The sequence below is a fragment of the Eubalaena glacialis genome, chromosome 4 (genome assembly GCF_028564815.1).
Source record: "Eubalaena glacialis isolate mEubGla1 chromosome 4, mEubGla1.1.hap2.+ XY, whole genome shotgun sequence".
NCBI classification, from domain to species: Eukaryota; Metazoa; Chordata; class Mammalia; order Artiodactyla; family Balaenidae; genus Eubalaena; species Eubalaena glacialis.
Genome location: NC_083719.1, coordinates 101,263,622 through 101,285,111, shown reverse-complemented (window position 1 = coordinate 101,285,111; position 21,490 = coordinate 101,263,622). Strand labels below are relative to the sequence as shown.

Genomic DNA, 21,490 nt, shown 5'->3' with positions numbered 1-21,490 from the left:
TGGAACATTTGATTGGAAGAATTCAATTTAAAATCAATTCTGTGAATGCTGTTTTTTACTGTTTCTTGTGTTTTCAGCAGGCTTCTTTTCTCCCACTGCCTGTGCTCTCTTTCTCTTTGTTTCATTGTTCCCATTGTCTGTCTGTCTCCACTTTAAGTCTAGAAGGACAACCCAGCACATTAAGGACAAGGTGCCATCTGCAAGGGAGTGAAGAACACGGCATCCTGTGGTTGACCTCACTGCTAATTTGCTCTGAAGACACAGACCAGCTCACCACTAGAAAAGTGTGTCTTATATTTCAACTCCATTATATTCTGGAGAAAGCAGGATGAGACGTGACGGGACCAATCTAATCACATGAGTTCTCAAAAGTAGAGAAACTTTCCCCCATCTAGTGAAAGAGATGGGACAACTGAAGGAAAAAGGGATTCAAGTAGTCATTGCTGACTTTAAAAGAAGTGGAGGGAAGAGGCTGTGTGCAAGCAATGTGGGTGGCTCTAGAAGCTGGGAAGGACAAGGAAACAAACACAGGGTCTTCGAAAAGGGACACAGTCTGCTGACACCTTGATTTTACCCCAGGACACCCATGTTGGACTTCTGACTTACAGAATGATAAGATAATGGATTGGGGTTCTTTTAAGCTGCTTATTTTATGGTATTTTGCTAAGGCAGTAATAGAAGACCCCAAAAGAAAGAGATCAGCATTGTGAATGGAGCCTTCTGCAAAGATGTTGCTCAACTAGTTTTGGCCCCCTTGTGACCTAGAATCTTAATAGTCAGCTCAGGGTCACCCAGCTCTAATCTCCATTGGAAACCCCACCACAGTGACTCCATCCCAGGGGCCTTGCTGAGAAGCCCCAGTCAGCCCTCTACAATGAGAATTATAATTCAATTTACTCTATAGTAACGAAAACATAAATATTCACATAACATTATAGAATGGGTTCCAGTATCTCTCTCTAGCTCTTGTGAGAATCCTCAACCAGTGTGACTGAAGAAATAATCCTTCCGATTTTGCATTCTCCTCTGTGTGGTCTATGTGTCTTTCCTGTACACACTTCAAGCTTGCTCTCCCCTGTCCTCTTTGACTGTATTCTTTGTTTCTGTATCTGCATATTTACAACTGGTAGAGTCTTTATTAACTATTATCTTCAGAAACTTGACTTTAATACACTCTGCTCTTGGTTAACTGACTCTATTTCTTGTCAAAGTGCTGCATGCATAATATTTTCCTTCTCTCATTTTGACTCTGTCCTCAGGACCTCAGTCAACCTTCTCTAACAATTGGAGGTGGATGTTTAAACCCTTCCTGGGTGGAAAGGGTTACTTCCAGTTTCGAGTCTGAGCTGAAAACACATTTCCATTTTGTAGAGTCATTTCTTATTTAGAATTGTAGGAATCAGAATATGCCACTTTGACATAAGGATTACTTTGAGCAAATGGGAAGGCAGATGGGTGAGATTACAGGTATATATATGAATGTATGTGTATGAGTGTGAGCGTATGTATATGTGAGTGTGTAGATGGTGAGTGGATAGGTGTGGGTATGTACATGACTGTGAGTGGATGGGTGTGATATGAGTGTATGGATAGATGTATGAATTGTTAGATGTGGTATGTGTATGGATGTAAGTGAATGTGTATATGTACATGGGTGTCAGTGATTGGGAGGGTGTGAATAGGTATGAGTGGAAGAGTGTGAGTGTGTATGTATATGGGTGTGTGGGTGTGAGTGTGTAGATGGATATTGGATATGAGTATGTAAATGGATGTGTATATATGAGTTTGTAGATGGATGTGAGTGGTTTTGTGTGTGTGTGCGTGTGTGTAGATGGGCAGTAAGGTGGGTAGTAGGTAAAGTGAGAAAGGGAAAAGAATGGTGAATAACTTATATAAGTAATTGGGAAGGTATACTGGGAACAAATTATGGAAAGCCTTATAACTAATCTCAAGAATTTTGATTTCCCTATAGGAAATGGGGAACTTTTATAGAGTTTCTTATATATAACATACAACTGAAAAAAGATCATGAGTGAGGAAATCTGGAGAACATCAACATTTAACATTTAAAGACTAGGCAAAGGAAGTTCTTTGGTTTCCTAAAAGGATCCATTGCAGAGTTTACTCTGCAAGTAAACTTTTAGTAGGAAAATAGATCCCTCTGATTTATTAAATGCAATTTATACCTAACTTCTTGAGACTATGTATACTACACAGAGCCAGACTTGTATGCTCCTTCCAATTCTGAAATCCTGTTTAATGTTGCTTCAGGCAGTTAGCTCCATGTCCCATCTTATGTTACTAGTAGCTGACATATGTCTAAACATTTTTGCTAAAAATCTTGACAAATACTTCTGGACTAGAAAGTGAACTTCTGCTGTAGAATTTTGCTGCATTTAGACAGAGCTTCAAGAATGAAAGAGTTTATTTACAACAGCATCTTCCCTTTGGATGCTAAATCAATTCCCATGCCTCTTTCTGTGTGTCATGGGTTCAGGTCATTAAAATCTTAATCAAGATTTCACTAACACATCTGGGAAATAGAGTCCAAGTTCAAGCAAGCTCTCAAATACATTGGTTCAGTCTAATTTGCTAAGTAAAAGCAGAAAAAGTAGCTTACACCAAGAACCCAGTAAAACTCTGTTAATCTCCATTTTAAAGTACTTCTGCAATAAACTCAGGTCTATTTTAAACACTTGCTCCAAAATGTCTATCAGCTACAGAATCGCGGGATATGTAACCTCTCTGTGCCTCAATTTCACCTTATGTTTGGTAGGATGGTAATACCTTGCAGAGTTACTATGAGGATTAAAAGTAAGATAAAATGCTTAGCACACTGTCTGGTAGGTGGTAAGTATGATATCATAATTGTTATTATATGGTTCTAATAGGTCTTCTGCCCCATATTTTCATAAATAATCCTGCAGGCTGAAAAATGTAATTAGAAGACTAACTATAGATTTTTAAAATTATTCTTCCTTTTTAAAAATATTCTGATGAATTCCAAAGTTTTCATTCTGCAGCTAATTCAAATAACATTTTATTCATATTTCATTAAAAGACAATCCGACCTGTAGTCCTGAAAAGGAAAAAAAATACTGAAAAATTATGGGAAATATGAGTACATTTTCTAAAATTATCAGATCAAAGCAGTATGAAATATTATAATTATGGTGCTTGTCATACTCAGCCTCTGCTAAGGAAACCTGCCCCACCCCCTCACCGGATAGGTGGCCCTGGGTGGTCATGTACTGTAGCATATTATTCAACTCCTGATCCCCAACCCAAGCTGATTGTGTCAGACCTTGGGCATTGGACAAGGGCTATCCATCATAGGCTCACCAGTAGTCTATGACATGGCTGGACATGAACAGATGAACTGGTTCAATCACAATTCCTCTCTTGGAAAAGATAACAGCAATGGTTGCTAAAGCAGAAAGGACACTGAGAAAGAGTTGTGAAGCTGAAGAACAGCAGCATGAAACATCACAACAAATAATTTATGACTAAGAAGAAGACAGACTATGTAGAAGAGCTAAATATTTCTCCAAAGAAGACCTACACAGATGGCCAAAAGGCACATGAAAAAATGTTCAACATCACAAATTATTAGAGGAATGCAAATCAAAACTACAATGAGGTATCACCTCACACAAATAAGAATGGCCATCATCAAAAAGAGCACAAATAATAAATGCTAAAGAGGGTGTGGAGAAAAGGGAACCCTCCTACACCATTGGTGGGAATGTATATTGATGCAGCCACTGTGGAGAACAGTATGGAGGTTCTCTAAAAAAATAAAAATAGAGTTACCATATGATCCTGCAATACCACTCCTGAGCATATACCCAGAGAAAACTCTAATTTGAAAAGATATGTGTACCCCAGTGATCATAGCAGCATTATTTACAATAGCCAGACATGGAAGCAACCTAAATGTCCACAGACAGATGAATGGATAAGGATAAAGAAGATGTGGTACATATATACAATGGAATATTACTCAGCCATAAAAAGGAACAAAATTGGGTCATTTGTAGACCCAATGGATCTACATTGGGTAGATGTAGATGTGGATGGACCTAGAGAGTGTCATACAGAGTGAAGTACGTCAGAAAGAGAAAAGCTAATAGTGTATAATAATGCATATATGTGGAATCTAGAAAAATGGTACAGATGATTTTATTTGCAAAGCAGAAACAGAGACAAAGACGTAGAGAACAATTGGATGGATACCAAGGGGGAAAGAGGTGGGGTGGGAGGAATTGGGAGACTGGGATTGACACATATACATTATTGATACTATGTATAAAACAGACAACTGATGGGAACATACTGTATAGCACAGGGAACTCTACCTAATGCACTGTGGTAACCTAAACCGGAGGGAAGTCCAAAAGGGAGGGGATATCTGTATGTGTACGGCTGATTCATTTTGTTGTGCAGTGGAGGCTAACACAACATTGTAAAGCAACCATACTCCAATAAAAATTAATAAAAAATAAAATAAAATAAAATAAAAAAGGAGATGTGGAATATATATACAATGGAATATTACTCAGCTATAAAAAGAATGAAATAATGCCATTTGCAGCAACATGGATGGACCTAGAGATTATCATACTAAGTGAAGTAAGTCAGACAAAGACAAATATCATATGATATCACTTGCATGTGGAATCTACAAAAAAATGATACAAATGAACTTATTTACAAAACAGAAATAGACCCACAGACATAGAAAACAAACTTATGGTTACCAAAGAGGAAAGCTGGGGAGGGAGATGGTGGGTAAATTAGGAGTTTGGGATTAACAGATATAAACTACTCTATACAAAATAGATAAACAATAAGGACCTACTGCATATCACGGAGAACTATATTCAATATCTTGTAATAACCTAATGGAAAAGTATCTGAAAAAGAATATATATACTTGTGTATATATATATATGTATATATATATATGTGTGTATATATATACACACACACACACACACACACAAATCACCTTGCTGTACACCTGAAACTAACACAACATTGTAAATCAACTACACTTCAATTTTTAAAAATTAAAAAAAAAAGAAGATAGAAAAGAAGGAGATGGAGTGACTGTGGGTGAAACAGGGTAGAGCATGGGAACAGGCCAATGTTGGAACACTCAGGTGAGCAACCATGAGGGGCTGTCACTGCTGCCTGGGTGCAGAAGACATACAATGTTCTTTAGTCTTTATATCTTACACTATTTCTAGAGAATATCTGCACTCCTGGAAATTTGTGATAATTGTATTAGAGAATGGAAGAAGCTTGTCACAAAGTTCCAAATAAGAAATGAGAAATTATATTCAGATGTTACTAATGTCTGTAATGTCAGATATAAAAGAGGAAGCAGGCCACCTCACAGGTGGAAAAGCAGTGACCAGGTCAGGCTTGCAGAGCTTGATTGTGGATAGGGCTCTTTCTTCACCTCTCCTAAAAAGGAAAGCAGGTTGGGGTCTCTAGTTCTACTCAGGCTTTTGAAACAATTCAAGAAAGAGAGCCAATGAGTATAGAGCTGAAAAGCCAATGGGGATAATACCTGATTATTAACACTGAATAATCAGCAGAAATGAAAAGAACTTGGTTGAAAATTCCTTTGATTTCCCTCTAGAATTCTGAAGCTTTTATAAAAATTACCTATTAATTATTTTGGTGTTTGGCCTGGAGAACAAGAGTCCACTCAACTTTTTGGCTAGGAATTCCCCTCTAGAATTCTGAAGCTTTTATAAAAATTACCTATTAATTATTTTGGTGTTTGGCCTGGAGAACAAGAGTCCACTCAACTTTTTGGCTAGGAATTCCCCTGGAACAGGTAGTTCTTGAGCTTCCTGAGGCCTGGCTGTTTGATTCCCCTGTGTTTCCATGCACATGTATACTTATAATAAATGCCCTAAGTACACTTGAGTCCACTAAGAAGGCCTGGCTGGAGCTGGAATTATTTAATAATTCATTCAGCCCAGAATGCTGCCTCTGGCAGTGGAGCCTGGAACAGATATTTTGGACATAATTTTTGAGTTCCCATTACCATGACCACCATTAGAGATATTTCCAAATAATCCAATCCTTCCATCTATGAGTTAATAGGCTATTACAGTATGTTTACTTCACGTATGTATCTGTTAGGATTGTGTGTCACTACAAATAAAAAGAATCCTACTCTAGTCACTTAAAGAAACAGAGGCATATCTTTTTATCAAAATAAGAAGTCTTTTTTGAAAAAAAGCAATCAGATTCTCAATAATACTAATGTTTCAGTGATGGTCTTGGTCTTTCCTTCATGGATGCAACTACTGTACTATTACTGGGGCATTATTTGAATTATGTGATTCTACTATCTTCATATAGGACAGATGGACCAATCCTAGGGTCTAGCAGAGCTCTTTTCCTTTGTAGCTTTTCTGTGAAAGTTTGTGGTTATCCTAGCCTCCAGGTGAACTTTTCAGAGAATGCCATCAGCCAAGGTCCATGGGACACCAACAAGAGTCATCGTGAGCATCCTCTTCCTTTCATTCTCCTCCTTTACCTTTCCTGTCCTTTTAGACCCAGAAGTCCCATCTGCAAAGGCTACTCCACTAAAAGACATATATGGCAATTAACTGCTAAGGTGACTAAAAAGGCTTTTCCTTCCTCTCTGTCTTCAGAATTATTTCATTACTCTGGATCCCAGGGTGGGAAGGTGCAGATGAGATGCATTTAGTAAGTCTGCATTTACTTTCAGTGGGCTTTATAAATCTCTTGTTTTCACTTTTTCTGTTCACTGTTCTTTTCTCACAGTTGTCTTCTGAAGCTTCCATTTAAGTGTTGTAACTATTTGTTCATAGTTTTTCTAGTTTTCTGATTTTTTGAATACCAGAATCTTATAACACCACAATTATATGGGAGAAATAGAATAAGCTGAAATATCTTAAGACATTATGAAATCACTATTTGAAGATGTATAGATTTTAAATCTGTCTTGTAAACATCATATGGAAGGATGACACAATTTTAGGCTACAAATTTTTATCTCTCTTGATTAATTATAAAATTCCAGTTACAAAATTAAGATTGAAATAGATTCAGTTACACTATATGTTATTAAACTGTTGGTGAATCACAACATAACCTATTTTATTTAGTCACACAATGGATAGTGTCCATTTCAGTAATTACAGCTAGAACAGTGTTCCTGTGCTACTACTTATCAGTAAGCATTTCCTGAGAGTCTCTGTGTAAAAGTTTATTTGGAAACTTCTTGTTACCCATAACCACCCCAATAGTTAAAATTATTAAACTCCACTTGACATGGTATTTGACATAGGAAATAGGCTAACTGAAGAGGAAAATGTGGTTTTAACTTTTGTTGATTGAAATGTTATGTGTTTCATATATAATATGGTTCACTTGGAACTGAACAGATAAAGCAGTCCAAGATTTATCTTATTTTAATATTGCACAATCATTTGGTATTTTTGAGAGAAGTGATTCAAATAATATAAAAACTAATTACTTACTGCACATTTCTGATTTTAAAAAGAGCCACAATATAAATAATTTTTCACAAACTATATGTATTTCCATCCTTTCAATGAATATATACACTTGGCGAGAGGCTGGAATCTTATTAGTTATATTTATTATCACTTTGGTGAGCACTCTGCTTCTAACTGCATACACACACACGCACACACACACACACACACACCTCTACACATTTCTCTCCATATTCCTTCTAGGTCAAGAGAAGAGACTGACAATCATTGTCAAAATCTTCATTTGGCAGTGAATCCATGCCAGGATTCCAGTCCGTCTAGCATGTATTTGGTAACGATATGCTGGATTGTAACTAGGTCAGATGGTACTAATAAGGACAATTGTTGGCTAAACATTGAATTCTGACTCTTTCTCCAACCGTGTATTTCTTCTATCTCCAATCCTCACTACTTTTCACTTTATTCTTTGTTCATTTCACAGTAATTTTACTAAAATAAACTTTGACCACATCTTTTGACTTGGAAGAAGTCATACTGATAGTGAAGGCAGGTGAGATGATCATGAGGATGCCTTCCCTTGCCCCAGCTCTCCAACTAAGTTCTTGATCTTCTTGTGGGCTTGCATGGGGGATGTGGGGTTGGGAGAGGAGAGCAAGAGAAAAGGTAAAAGGGACTAGTAGACACTCTAAAAAAAAGATTTAGTATTTTTTATCCCTGTATAAGTGCATTTTAATGATTTCACAGAAAAGTAAACATTTTATTTTACACTAGTCATCTTCTTATATTTTCTTTCTGCTCACTTTCTCCTCTCCTGTTTTTTTTTTTTGCTTTTTGCATCTTAATGCCTCTCCTTTCCCATATTCTTTCACACCTGTCTCCATTCTTCCAGTGATGTTGGAAAACTTCTTGTGATGTTTCGCCTGCCCTCCTAAGTTTACTGCCACGCAGGTGAATGGGTGTGCCTCGCCATCCACATGCTGTTTCAGGCATAGTGGGTGAATAACCACTCCCACTGCCTAATCTTTCTTTTTTCAGAGCAGTCATATTCACCTACTTAAGTTATAAAACAAATCCTATACCTCCCCTGACTAAATGTTCCGTGGTTGTTGCACTATTCTCAAAATAAAATCCAAACTCTTGAACCTCTGAAACCTGGTGTGTCCCTAAGCCTCTGCTTTGGTCTCCCTTTACTCTCTCCCACCTGTACTGTGCTTCATCCGTGTTCACCTTTTGGTTCCTCAAATAAACCAAACTCGTTCTCACTCTGGGGTAGGTTAGGGGAGAGACTGAAAAGGAGCTTTGCACATGCTCTTGCCACTGCCTAGAATCTTCCCCATCTTTGCATAGCTTTCTCATTTCATTTTCCAGATCTCTGTTAAAATATCATTGACTCAAACAGACAGACCCTTCCTGACTACTCTTTCTCAAGTAATTTCTTTGTTTCTTCCTAAAACACACACACACAGAAACACACACACACGTAGACACACATGCAACATACAGAAACATGTGTGCACACATGCACACACATGAACATACACATGCACACATGTACCACTGCCACCACCACTATCACAGTTATGTGCACAGTTATGACAAGGCTGTTTATTTTCTTCACAGCTCTTACAGTATGTTTTTACCTTGTTTGTTTGTTTACTTGTGTAGTACTCGTTTCCTTCACTTGGATGTAACCTCCATGAACATTAGGGGCCCATTTGCTCTCTACATAGTTAGATGCCCAGCACCTAGTCCAGTGCCAGGCACGTTGTAGGCACTGACAAAATATGTTGAATGTTGAATGTGCTGAGTAAGATTAGCTTAATTTTAAACTAAATTTTTAAACAAGAATCAAGCTCATTAATTAAATAGATGAATAAAAACAGAAAAGGACTTTTGGAAAGAAAGGATTAAAAGCTAGTTTTGTGGTATTTTCTCAAGTCTTAGGAATATCTGACCATCTAACCCTTGTTTAATATTCCTAACAATACTAACTCAAGGGATTAGTAATCTGCAGCAATATCTTTTTGGATCCACCTTCTAGAGTAATGAAAATAAAAACAAAAATAAACAAATGGGACCTAATGGAATTAAAAGCTTTTGCACAGCAAAGGAAATAATAAACAAAATGAAAAGACAACCAACAGAATGGGAGAAAATATTTGCAAACAAAGTGACTGAAAGGGTTTAATCTCCAAAATATACAAACAGCTCATGAAGCTCAATATCAAAAAAACAAACAACCCAATCAAAAAATGGGCAGAAGATCTAAATAGACATTTCTCCAAAGAAGACATACCATGGCCAAAAAACACATGAAACGATGCTCAACATCACTAATTATCAGAGAAATGCAAATCAAAACTACAATGAGGTACAACCTCACCCTGGTCAGAATGGCCATCATCAAAAATCTACAAACAATAAATGCTGGAGAGGGTGTGGAGAAAAGGGACCCCACCTATACCATTGGTGGGAATATAAACTGGTACAACCACTATAGAGAACAGTATGCAGGTTCCTTAAAAAACTAAAAATAGAGTTACCATATGATACAGCAATCCCAACCCTGGGCACACATCTGGAGAAAACCATGCTTTGAAAAGATACGTGCATGCCAGTGTTCATAGCAGCACTATTTACAATAGTCAAGACATGCAAGCAACCTAAATGACTATTGACAGATGAATGGATAAAGCAAATGTGGTACATATATATAATGGAATATTACTCAGACATAAAAAAGAATGAAACAATGCCATTTGCAGCAACATGGATGGACCTAGAGATTATCATACTAAGTGAAGTATGTCAGACAGAGAAAGACAAATATATCACTCATATGTGGAACCTAATTTTAAAAAATGATACAAATGCACTTATTTATAAAACAGAAACAGATTACCAGATTTCGAAAACAAACTCACGGTTACCAAAGGGGAAATGCTGGGGTGGGGTGAGGAATAAACTAGGAGTTTGGGATTAACATATACACCTACTATATATAAAATAGATAACCAACAAGGACCTACTGTATAGCACAGGGAACTCTACTCAATATTCTGTAATAACCTATATGGGTAAAGAATCTGAAAAAGAATGAATATATGTATATGAATAACTGAATCACTTTGCTGTACACTTGAAACTAACACAACATTGTAAATAAACTATATTCCAATAATTTTTTAAAAAGGGATTATCATTCTAGATTTAGAAGCATAACGATAGTCAGTCACTCATATCTGTGGGTTTTGCATCTGCAGAATCAACCAACATCAGATCAAAAATATTTTTTAAACGTCCAGAAAGTTAAAAAAAAAAAACTTGAATTTGCCATACACTGGGAACTATTTACATATTATTTACATTGTATTTACAACTATTTACATAGCATTTACTTTGTATTAGGTATTACAAGTAATCTAGAGAGGATTTAAAAGTATACTGGAGGATGTGCATAGGTCATATGCAAATATTACACCATTTTGTATAGGGGACTTGAGCATCCATGAATTTTGGTTCCCACAGGAGGTCCTGGATCCAAACGCCCAAGGATACTGAAGGAATACTGTCTGTATACCAAATCTAAGAGAAATGAGAATCCAGTCATTGGCTTGGACCAAGCTCTGTACATTATGGTAAAGACTGCTCATCAAGTAATGAGCAACGAGCATCTATGGCATAGATCTCCCCCCAAGAACAGAGCTAGACAAGCACACCAGATGTAGCCTTATGATTAGGTAGACACATGTATCGGGTGCTGTATGACTAGGTAGAAAACTGAAGGAGAAACACAGAGAGAGTTAGGCTTTCTTGAGCTGAGTTTATTCATATATTGTCTTTCTTGACCACATGCATTCTGAATGCATATTACTTTCAAAGTTTAATTCTCCTTGGAAGTCATATTTCTTCTGAAGAGAGCCTCCCAAAGTACCGAGCACTCCGAGGAAGAACAGTTTCGAGATCACAGTTCTTTAAATGTCAATGTATAATTTTGGAAGATATTTTATCAGAATTCCTTGAAGATTAGAACAAGTGTTGACAAACTAGGGCTCACTGGTCAAACCTGGCCAGCCATCCACCTCTTTTTGCAAATCAGGTTTTACTGGAACAGAGTCATGCTTGTTCATTTATGTATTTGTCCTGACTGCTTTTGCCTACGAGGGCTAAATTATTTACTATGAGGCCATTTATAGGAAAAGTTTCCTAACCCCTGAATTAGAGCATACAAATGAGACTCCATTTTATTTTAACAGTGAAACATCCAATTATTAATCAATGTGAATCTACAAAATAGCACACAGTGCAACCAGAATCCTACTAAATTTTGTTTGCAGAGAACTCCATTAGCCTCCTTGTAGAGGCTTCTCTGAAATAAATGTTTGGTTGCACTGCACTGTGGAAATTCTACTTGCAGTTTGTCATCACTTTTGAACTGTTAGCAACTTGCCTCTTTTACATTTTCCTTTCCTGTTGCCCCCAATACTGTGTGTGTCTCCTGCTGAATTTGTATACTGTAATATTTAGAAAAGCTTTCTCTATGTTTTTAAGACTCCATGGGAATCTCCACTGCTGCCTCAGGAAGGGTGCTCTGGAATCATTTACATTCTTCACCACTCACAACTTATTTCTTGAATTTCATATACTCCTGAAAATGTTTCATTCAGCAGAGAGTTTGGGGAAATTGCTTAAAGTAATAATATTGATCAGGAAACCTACACAAGCCTCTTAGATAGCCTCATCCACCAGAGGGCAGACAGCAGAAGCAAGAAAAACTACAATCCTGCAGCCTGTGGATGAAAAACCACATTCACAGAAAGATAGACAAGATGAAAAGGCAGAGGGCTATGTACCAGATGAAGGAACAAGATAAAACCTCAGAAAAACAGCTAAATGAAGTGGAGATAGGCAACCTTCTAGAAAAAGAATTCAGAATAATGATAGTGAAGATGATCCAGGGCCTCGGAAAAAGAATGGAGGCAAAGATCAAGAAGGTGCAAGAAATGTTTAACAAAGACCTAGAAGAATTAAAGAACAAACAAACAGAGATGAACAATACAATAACTGAAATGAAAACTACACTAGAAGGAAACAATAGCAGAATAACTGAGGCAGAAGAACGGATAAGTGACCTGGAACACAGAATGGTGGAATTCACTGCTGCAGAACAGAATAAAGAAAAAAGCATGAAAAGAAATGAAGACAGCCTAAGAGACCTCTGGGACAACATTAAACGCAACAACATTCGCATTATAGGGGTCCCAGAAGGAGAAGAGAGAGAGAAAGGACCCGAGAAAATATTTGGAGAGATTATAGTCGAAAACTTCCCTAACATGGGAAAGGAAATAGCCACCCAAGTCCAGGAAGCACAGCGAGTCCCATACAGGAAAAACCCAAGGAGAAACACGTCAAGACACGTAGTAATCAAATTGGCAAAAATTAAAGACAAAGAAAAATTATTGAAAGCAGCAAGGGAAAAATGACAAATAACATACAAGGGAACTCCCATAAGGTTAACAGCTGATTTCTCAGCAGAAATTCTACAAGCCAGAAGGGAGTGGCATGATATATTTAAAGTGATGAAAGGGAAGAATCTACAACCAAGATTACTCTACCCGGCAAGGATCTCATTCAGATTCGATGGAGAAATCAAAAGCTTTACAGACAAGCAAAAGATAAGAGAATTCAGCACCACCAAACCAGCTCTACAACAAATGCTAAAGGAACTTCCCTAACTGGGAAACACAAGAGAAGAAAAGGACCTACAAAAACAAAAACAAAACAATTAAGAAAATGGTCATAGGAACATACCTTAAATATGAATGGATTAAATGTTCCAACCAAAAGACACAGGCTTGCTGAATGGATACAAAAACAAGACCCATATATATGCTGTGTACAAGAGACCCACTTCAGACTTAGGGACACATACAGACTGAAAGTGAGGGGATGGAAAAAGATATTCCATGCACATTGAAATCAAAAGAAAGCTGGAGTAGCAATACTCATATCCGATAAAATAGACTTTAAAATAAAAAATGTTACAAGAGACAAGGAAGGACACTACATAATGATCAAGGGATCAATCCAAGAAAAGATATAACAATTATAAATATATATGCACCCAACATAGGAGCACCTCGATACATAAGGCAACTACTAACAGACATAAAAGAGCAAATAGACAGTAACACAGTAATAGTGGGGGCCTTTAACACCTCACTTACACCAATGGACAGATCATCCAAAATGAAAATAAATAAGGAAACAGAAGCTTTAAATGACATAATAGACCAGATAGATTTAATTGATATTTATAGGACATTCCATCCAAAAACAGATTACACTTTCTTCTCAAGTGTGCACGGAAGATTCTCTAGGATAGATCACATCTTGGGTCACAAATCAAGCCTCAGTAAATTTAAGAAAATTGAAATCATATCAAGCATCTTTTCTGACCACAACGCTATGAGATTAGAAATCAATTACAGGGAAAAAAATGTAAAAAACACAAACACATGGATGTTAAACAATACGTTACTAAATAACCAAGAGATCACTGAAGAAATCAAAGAGGAAATCAAAAAATACCTAGAGACAGATGACAATGAAAATACGATGATCCAAAACCTATGGGATGCAGCAAAAGCAGTTTTAAGAAGGAAGTTTATAGCTATACAAGCCTACCTCAAGAAACAATAAAAATCTCAAATAAACAGTCTAACCTTACACCTAAAGGAACTAGAGAAAGAAGAAGAAACAAAACCCAAAGTTAGCAGAAGGAAAAAAATCATAAAGATCAGAGCAGAAATAAATGAAATAGAAACAAAGAAAACAAGAGCAAAGAACAATAAAACTAAAAGCTGGTTCTTTGAAAATATAAACAAAATTGATAAACCATTAGCCAGACTCATCAAGAAAAAAAGGGAGAGGACTCAAGTCAATAAAATTAGAAATGAAAAAGGAGAGGTTACAACAGACACCGCAGAAATACAAGGGATTATAAGAGACTACTACAAGCAACTCTATGCCAATAAAATGGATAACCTGGAAGAAATGGACAAATTCTTAGAAAGGTATAACCTTCCAAGACTGAACCAGGAAGAAATAGAAAATATGAACAGACCAATCACAAGCGCTGAAATTGAAACTGTGATTAAAAATCTTCCAACAAACAAAAGCCCAGGACCAGATGGCTTCACAGGTGAATTCTATCAAACATTTAGAGAAGAGCTAACACCCAGCCTTCTCAAACTCTTCCAAAACATTGCAGAGGAAGGAACACTCCCAAACTCATTCTATGAGGCCACCATCACCCTGATACCAAAACCAGACAAAGATACTACAAAAAAAGAAAATTACAGACCAATATTACTGATGAATATAGATGCAAAAATCCTCAACAAAATACTAGCAAACAGAATCCAACAGCACATTAAAAGGATCATACAGCATGATCAAGTGTGATTTATCCCAGGGATGTAAGGATTCTTCAATATACACAAATCAATCAATGTGATACACCATATTAACAAATTGAAGAATAAAAACCATATGATCATCTCAATAGATGCAGAAAAAGCTTTCGACAAAATTTAAGACCGATTTATGATAAAAACTCTCCAGAAAGTGGGCATAGAGGGAACCTACCTCAACATAATAAAGGCCATATATGACAAACCCAGCAAACATCATTCTCAATGGTGAAAAACTGAAAGCATTTCCTCTAAGATCAGGAACAAGACAAGAATGCCCAATCTTGCCACTGTTATTCAACATAGTTTTGGAAGTCCTAGCCACGGCAATCAGAGAGGAAAAAGAAATAAAAGGAATGCAAATCAGAAAAGAAGAAGTAAAACTGTCACTGCTTGCAGATGACATGATACTATACATAGATAATCCTAAAAATGCCACCAGAAAACTACTTGAGCTAATCAATGAAGTTGGTAAAGTTGCAGGATACAAAATTAATGCACAGAAATCTCTTGCATTCCTATACACTAATGATGAAAAATCTGAAAGAGAAATTAAGGAAACACTTCCATTTACCATTACAACAAAAAGAATAAAATACCTAGGAATAAACCTACCTGGGAAGACAGAAGACCTGTATGCAGAAAACTATAAGACTGTGAGGAAAGAAATTAAAGATGATACAAACAGTTGGAGAGATATACCATGTTTTTGGATTGGAAGAATCAATATTGTGAAAATGTCTATACCACCCAAAGCAATCTACAGATTCAATGCAATCCCTATCAAATTACCAATGGCATCTTTTACAGAACTAGAACAAAAAATCTTAAAATTTGTATGGAGACACAAAAGACCCCGAATAGCCAAAGCAGTCTTGAGGGAAAAATACGGAGCAAGAGGAATCAGACTCCCTGACTTCAGACTATACTACAAAGCTACAGTAATCAAGACAATATGGTACTGGCACAAAAACAGAAACATATATCAATGGAACAAGATAGAAATCCCAGAGATAAACCCACGCACCTATGGTCAACTAACCTATGACAAAGGAGGCAAGGATATACAATGGAGAAAAGACAGTCTCTTCAATAAGTGGTGCTGGGAAAACTGGACAGCTACATGTAAAAGAATGAAATTAGAACACTCCCTAATACCATACACAACAATAAACTCAAAATGGATTTGAGACCTAAATGTAAGACCGGACACTATAAAACTCTTAGAGGAAAACATAGGAAGAACACTCTATGACATAAATCACAGCAAGATCCTTTTTGACCCACCTCCTAGAGAAATGGAAATAAAAACAAAAATAAACAAATGGGACCTAATGAAACTTAAAAGCTTTTGCACAGCAAAGGAAACCATAAACAAGACGAAAAGACAACCCTCAGAATGGGAGAAAATATTTGCAAACGAATCAACGGACAAAGGATTAATCTCCAAAATATGTAAACAGCTCATTCAGCTCAATATTAAAGAAACAAACAACCCAATGCACAAATGGGCAGAAGACCTAAATAGACATTTCTCCAAAGAAGACCTACAGATGGCCAAGAAGAACATGAAAAGCTGCTCAACATCACTAATTATTAGAGAAATGCAAATGAAAACTACAATGAGGTATCACCTCACACCAGTTAGAATGGGCATCATCAGAAAATCTACAAACAACAAATGCTGGAGAGGGTGTGGAGAAAAGGGAACTCTCTTGCACTGTTGGTGGGAATGTAAATTGATACAGCCACTATGGAGAACAGTATGGAGGTTCCTTAAAAAACTAAAAATAGAATTACCATATGACCCAGCAATCCCACTACTGGGCAAATACCCAGAGAAAACCATAATTCAAAAAGACACATGCACCCCAATGTTCATTGCAGCACTATTTATAATAGCCAGGTCATGGAAGCAACCAAAATGCCCATCGACAGACTAATGGGTAAAGAAGTTGTGGTACATATATACAATGGAATATTACTCAGCCATAAAAAGGAGCGAAATTGGGTCATTTATTGAGACATGGATGTATCTAGAGACTGTCATACAGAGTGAAGTAAGTCAGAAAGAGAAAAACAAATATTGTATATTAATGCATGTGTGTGGAACCTAGAAAAAAGGTACAGATGAACCGGTTTGCAGGGCAGAAGTTGAGATACAGATGTAGAGAACAAACATATGGACACCAAGGGGGGAAAGCCATGGGGTGTGGGGATGGTGGTGTGATGAATTGGGTGATTGGAATTGACATGTATACACTGATGTGTATAAAATTGATGACTAATAAGAACCTGATGTATAAAAAAATAAAATTAAATTTAAAAATTAAAAAAATATATTAGAATAAAATAATATTCATTTAAATTATATAGATCCAGAGAGAAACAGCCATATTAAGGTCCAGTTTGTGAACAAAGTTCTCTTAGAAATAATATATAAGATTCAATTTCTAAAACAAGTTGGAAAATGCAACTGACAGAAATGATAGCTTACATTCTCAGGCACAAAAGAAATGGATATATATGACAGTGATAGCAAACTTGGAAAGACTGAGGAAATGTTTTTCCTTATTAAACATTTGAGTGCTGATAATTTTCTGTCAATTCATAGGAATGCATAAAAACTTTTAATCTGATGCTGATTTTATCAGGCATAGGGGTTTTTTTCTCTGTAATTGTGAGACATACACTGTTAAACAGGCAATAGAGTAGAGATTATAAATATTGTTTCCTTACAGAAATTATGAACAAAGAAATATCTTCCTCCCACTTTCCTTGTCTAGAACAGTGTTTGGAATACAGTAGACACTCAATAAATTATTGAACGAATGAAAATTAAGTTCAAGCTACATTCTGTATAAATGGGTTTGAAAAATGCATCCCTTTTACTGGGATTATCATTCTTGATTAAATTTATAACTGTATATTTTTGGCTTTTGCTTATTACAGAATCGCTTAAAATCAGATTACTGCCTAGGTAAAGATTTGGACAACATACAAGACAGAATGCCCAATCTGATTCAAACTCTTGTGCATGGCTCCACTGGCAAGCAGTCATGGAAGGACTCAACTTGTGTATCTGTTTTGAATATTTGTTTCATTACATACAAGCCAAGATGAGCTGGCTTATTAAAAATTAATGATGCCAATAAAGACAAATAAATAGATTAATGTAGCGGAATAGAGTCCAGAAATATGTCTGATTCACATATGTGATCAATTCTTTTTTGACAAAGATGCCAAGACAATTCAATAGAGTGAGGAAGATCTTTTAAACAAATGATGGTGGAACCACTGGATTCATGTAGTGGAAAAATGAATATCAACCATCTACTGTCACCAAACACAAAAATTAACTCGAGGTGGATCATAGAACTACATATGATAATTAAAACTATAAAGCTTCTAGAAGAAAGTATAGGAAAATACTTTATGACCTCAATATTTTCAAAGATTTATTAGACAAAACACAGAAAGCACTAAACATAAAAGAAAAATAATTTAAAATTTTACATCGTATAAATTAGAAACTTCTACTCTTTAAAAAATACCATTAAGAGAATTAAAAGATAAGCCACAGATTGGGAAGAAATGTTTTCAATACATATATTTGACACATATATGGCAAGCAACCCAATGTGGGTTGCCTAATTCAGGCAAAAGCTTTGAATAGATTATTCACAACATAAAATGTATAAAATATCAATAAGCTCATGAAACAATAGTAAATATCATTAGTTGTTCGTCAGGAAAATGCAAATTAAAACCACAGAGATACCACTGTACACACACTAGGATGGATAAAATTTTAAAAATTGCCAATGCCAAGTGTTAGGATGTGAAAAGACCAAAACTCCCATATATGCCTGGTGGGCATGTGAAACATTACAACCACTCTGGAGAATCATTTGGCAATTTCTCATAAAGTTAAATATATACGTACCTAATGACATGGACATTCTGTCCCTAAATAATTATCCTAGAGAAATGAAAATATATGTCCACAAATAGAATATAAAACAAATGTTCATAACAGCTCTTAACAGTGAAAAACTGGAAACAACATAAATACACATTAACAGGTAAATGGATAAACCAATTATGGCATATTCATACAACAGAATATTACTCCACAATAAAAATGAACAAATTACACACAATGACATAGAGCTCTTTCAAAAATATTACACTGAATAAAAGAAATAATATGCAAAAGAGAATATACTGAATTATTTCATTTATATGAAATTCTAAACAGGCAAAACTAACCTGTGACAGAAAGTAGATCAGTGATTACTTGGTGGGTAGGTGGGTGGAGAATGAAATACAAAGTTAATGGACATGTTCTTATATTTTATCATTGGTGGTAAAATGGATGTAATCACTTGTCAAAACTCATCAGACTGTGTACTTAAAATGGGTGCATTTTATTGTATGTGAATTATGTATCAATAAAGATGATATAAAAAGAAAAACACATTTAAAACGGGCAAGTAATATGAATAGATACTTAACAAAAAAGAGATGCAAATCTCCAACAAGCTCGTGTAAAAATGCTTAACTTCATTAGTCATGAAGGAAATGCAAATTATAACCACAGTGACATATCATTTCATGCTCCTTATAAAGTTAAACATATGTCTACCCTATCATCTAACAGTTTTAGTCCTAGGTCTGAACCCAAGATAAATGAAAACATATGTCCACCAAAAGACTTGTGCAAGAATGTTTAGATCAGCTTTAGTTATAGGAGACCCAAACTGGAAACAAACCAAATATCAATCAATAGGAAAATAGATAAACAGATGTGGAATAATTCTATACTGCATTAATACTCACCTGTAAAAGGAATTGAACTACTTATATACACAGCAACAGGAACAATCTCAAAAACATTCTGCTGAGCCAATGAAGTCAGATACAAGAATACACACTGTATGATTCTACTCATATAGAATTCATGAACAGCCAAATTATTCTCTAGTAATAGAAATCACAACAGTGGTTGCCTATGGAGGGGAGACTGACTGGAAGGGATGTGAGGAATCTTTCTGAGTGATAGAAATGTCCTATGTCTTGATTAAGGTGATGGTTTACATGGTTGTATATATATATATCAAATTCATTGTTTTTTAGGAACTTGAATTTAAACTTAAGATCAGTTACATTTCACTGCATGTGAATTTTATCTCAATTAAAAAAAAACTACCAAGTCAACTGAGTAACTATAGCCTTTATCACCCCTTTTCTTTCATGGATAATCTGGCTTATAAACATATAATTCTGAATTTATGTTAAAAATATATTTTATCAACTTAAGAAAATTTTAAAAATCATCCCTTTAAATGGAATTTGATTCTTTTAGCCATTAAAACATTTAATCCGTAGTTCAATTATTGTCAGAATCATCCAATGAAGTAAAATGATATTTGTTCATTTGTTTAGTATTATTTGAGGTTTTTTTAACTTAAGAACTGGTTACTTTTCTTTGGATTCCTTTTCTATAGCAAGGAAATATTACTACATAGTGGTGAGAAGGAAGTGGAAGAGATCAAGATTATTATTGCTAGTTGTAAGGTAAGATTTGAGACAGACAACCAAGAAAGAACACCTTCTGGGAGACTCACCTTGTAATATTTGTTCTTTATCTTTCTATTTTGGCTTTTGTCATGGCCTGCTGAACCCCTCAGTGAGGGAGCTGGTGGGAACAGGAGCAGAGTAGCTGGGAGCTCCACGATTCACATCCCCTCTTGCAAGAGTTCATGTAGTATGTGAGGCTGGCTGCCTGGAACAGGAACCCCAGCCTTTGTTGCCAGGATGTATCCTGGCAACCTGTCAACAAAAGGGACAGGACTGAGTTCTATAGTAACAGATTGGAAAACTCCAAAACAAGGGGTGAAGAAACTCAGAAACAGACAGCAAAATAGGTATGGATCTCAACTTTCTTTGAAGTTGACTCTGGGAGTTTTACCAGTGGACTAAACATCACAGAAAGGGAGGCAGATTAATTTAAGTCACAAGGCTCTTCTTGGCAATGGAATGGGGTGGAAACACTTTTTTTTTTCCTAAGAAAGAAAAAAAATTACTGATTCTCTTATTGATTTTTTCCTAGGGTCTTTAAAAAGTATCATCTATATAGGAGAGCTTGGCCTTTTCTAAAAGAGGGAGATGGATATTCTCCATGGTTCTCAAAGTGTCCATTGGTCCAAAATATAATGAAATGCAAGATGCAGAAGATAATTAGTTTATTTTCTAATGTGTCTTAAAATATAGAAAACATTTTTAAAAACTAAGGTCAACATTTTAAAATGTATCTAAAATAAAGATTTTTAAAAACCCTACATTTAAAAAGACTCTGAGATATTAAGCTAATCATAGTACAATCCTAAAAAAATTATTTTTTAAATTCTGTAAGTATTAAACCTGATGAGGTAAAAAAGTTTATTAACATAGGAAAAAGTCCATAATATATTTCTAAATGAAAAAGAGAAGCTACAAAGC

General features: G+C 35.8%; 1 protein-coding gene across 1 annotated transcript in view; it reads right to left on the bottom strand.

The window, feature by feature from the left end:
- The window catches only part of LOC133089891 (zinc finger protein 474-like), a 64,709-nt gene extending 43,980 nt beyond the window's left edge, over positions 1–20,729 (bottom strand). The window contains exon 1 of the mRNA XM_061188082.1: positions 20,617–20,729. The gene's annotated coding sequence lies outside the window, so the exon portion shown is untranslated. The remainder of the gene's footprint in view (positions 1–20,616) is intronic.
- Between the last annotated feature and the right edge of the window lie 761 nt (positions 20,730–21,490).